We start from the raw sequence: 3,136 nt of genomic DNA, 5'->3' as shown, positions 1-3,136 counted from the left end.
GGAAACATGGCGTTTCAGGGGCGTGTGGCTGAAAACGCTACCGTTTCCGGAAAAAACGCAGGAGTGGCCGGAGAAACGGTGGGAGTGCCTGGGCGAACGCTGGGTGTGTTTGTGACGTCAACCAGGAACGACAAGCACTGAACTGATCGCACAGGCAGAGTAAGTCTGAAGCTACTCTGAAACTGCTAAGTAGTTAGTAATCGCAATATTGCGAATACATCGGTCGCAATTTTAAGAAGCTAAGATTCACTCCCAGTAGGCGGCGGCTTAGCGTGTGTAACTCTGCTAAATTCGCCTTGCGACCGATCAACTCGGAATGAGGGCCAATATGTAGAAACTAGCTTAATCTGTGTCTTTAACCATCAATGCCCCTCTTCAAAATGGGAATTACTGTTGTTTTTTTAAGCATAGAAAAATAATATTAGGAAAGCATAAATGATATACTTTAGTAACATTGTAAATCATGTTGTAGCATACATAAACCAAATAGAAACAGGCGTACAGTGAAAGTATAATAATAATTTGGTCCAGAGAGTCTGTCAGAGGGTACCCTGCTGTACTACATTACAAAAGTAGGTATCACTGCCAAGTTTATGATAACAGATGGTCACACAAGATGCTATTTTAAAAGAGCAATGTCTGAGCCACCTCATTGATGAACTGATTGAAATGTATTTGTAATGAAACTTTACAACGTACAGTGAATGGTGAAATTACATAAAAAAAAAACGAATTTACAGTATATTACAGAACACACAAGATCCAGACAATAGGGGAGCAGTTTGGCCATAGGCCTTATCCAGGATTAGGTAGCTAGGCTGGTAAACCCAAAGACAATAGGCTGCTTCAAGTATTTATGCTCCACAGATGTAGCTGGTGCAGAGAGCACACAGAGGCAGCAGAGGAGTCAGATATGGAACTCCAATTGCACAAGACCTCTACAGCCACTGCGAGAGTATTTAGCCTACACCAGCCACCCCTTATTCCTTAAGTGTACAACACACTGGTACCAGGGCCGGTTCTGCATCTTGTGGCGCCCAGTGTGAAAGTTTCCACTAGCGCACCCTCCCCCTCCCCCCAGTGGTAAAACAGTTAGAAAAATATGGGCGTGGCCGTGGCTTCATAGGGGAGGGGCTTTGCCACAGTTATGCCCCCAGTTGATTTGCCCCCAGTAGCTATGCCCCCAGTAGATTTGCCCCAGTAGTTGTGTCCGCTGTAGCTATGCCCCAGTAGTTGTGCCCCCTGTAGTTGTTCCCCCTGTCGATGTGCCCCCAGTAGTTGTGCCCCCTGTTGCTGTGCCCCTTAGTAGCCACTTACAAACACACACACATAAAAAAACAATACTCTCTATGGGAGAGAAGTCATGACGTCTCTCCCATAGCAGCGCTGCACAGACGCTAGAGGTCAATAATGACCTCTAGCGTCTGACAGGTGCGACGGCTACAGCGGACGCCCACACAGCCCACGGCGTCTGTTGCAGCCGGGGAGTGTGGTGGGCGGGCGCCTGTGGGGTGACTGCCGCCGCGCCCCCAGGCCTCAGCGCCTCGGGCACAGGCACTGCTTGCCCGCACCAAGAACCGCTCCTGACCAGTAGTACAATGCTGTGAGGTCTTAAACCTCCGGCAGTAGAGGCTTACTTAACAGTGTCTGACAACTGCAGCATTTAAGAATAAGCAAGGGGCCTCGCTATTAACTAATATTTGCAGGATATCACCTGAAACAGGTAGTCCGAGACGTAATTAAGGTGGTGCTCCCTATGCGTGGAACCAATGTTTTTTTTACCCCGTCCATAAACCTGATTTTGTGTTTTTTCCACAACTTTACCTCGCAGTTCCATGAGCTGTGAGCTTCAATCCGACTGTGGTGACTCGCAGCCGGGGTAATATTAGTACTATTCTGTGGCCATGTTCCTTCCCCGAGAAGCCATGCCCCTATATTCTTGGTGTGAGTCTTTGGTACACATATCCCTATTTTGAATATAAGGGGCACCAATTTTTTTTCTGACACAGGGCACCAAAATGTCTAGTTACAGCTCTGCACGTAGCTAATACTATCTATGGCTTGGGCTACTTTAGGAGAGAAGGGGGCCCGTGTGCAGTCTCCAATTGGGCCCCCTTCTCTCCAGCGGTTCAGTGGACTCTGGCATTGTGCCAGAGTCTACTGTACATGCGTAGGTCTCTGAGAACATGGGGCCATTGTAGCCTATAAGCTTTACAGATTTACAGGGAGAGGGATCCTCCAGATCCCTCCCTTGTAATAGCCATTCGCGCATGTTGAATGTACATGTGCAGTAGGTCCCAAAGCATAAAGTCTAGTGTTCGCTGATGTCTTGAGTTGTCATTTATTGGAAATAAAAGCCTTAGTTTAGGTGAACAGCAAATCACTATACAGTATGAATCTTTTAACAGTAGTGATTATTAGATTAACACCAAAAAGTTTTAGTTTTACTTCCTGTTCTCAAATCACATTGTGGTCCATTCATGAAGCAGTAAAAAGAGTAGAGTGGGAAAGAGTGGAGAAATGAGCCAGTGGAGAAGTTGCCCATGGCAACCAATCAGCTGCTCTGTATAATTTTATAGTTTGCAAATTCTAAATGTTACTTCAATGCTGATTGGTTGCAATGGGCAACTTCTCCACTGGCTCACTTCTCCACACTTTTCACTGCTTCATGAATAGTCCCTTTATCTGTTGTATCACAGTATAGGATTATTATTAGGGTGGTGCTAAAAGCTAACACTTTATACCATGTAGCAGTGCTAGGTATGTAAGTATGCCATTTAAATGGTATTGTTAAAACCACTGGAAACAATGTTCACGGTGATATTAAAGATAATTATTAACAAAGCTACAGTAAACATCGTTATCAACATGGTAAATAATTTATATAGCAACTTCTGTTGCTGAGAAGGTGCCTTCTATATCTGAGTCAGGTATGTGTCCAAAATAAACAAGCTCACTAAGATAAGACAAATAAGAGGTGAATACAGTAAGCGCGCTTACACAGGTTGTGGCATGCCTGTTGCCTTGATTCTATATAAAAATAAGAATGGCAGTAGACTAAACATTACAAAGCCCTTCACATTCATCAAAGAACAAAGTATTTCCTGGTTAAAGACACAGAAATAAGGTCACTGTA

The sequence above is a fragment of the Pseudophryne corroboree genome, chromosome 4 (assembly GCF_028390025.1).
Source record: "Pseudophryne corroboree isolate aPseCor3 chromosome 4, aPseCor3.hap2, whole genome shotgun sequence".
In the NCBI taxonomy this organism is placed as follows: Eukaryota; Metazoa; Chordata; class Amphibia; order Anura; family Myobatrachidae; genus Pseudophryne; species Pseudophryne corroboree.
Note: the sequence above shows the minus strand (reverse complement) of the source record.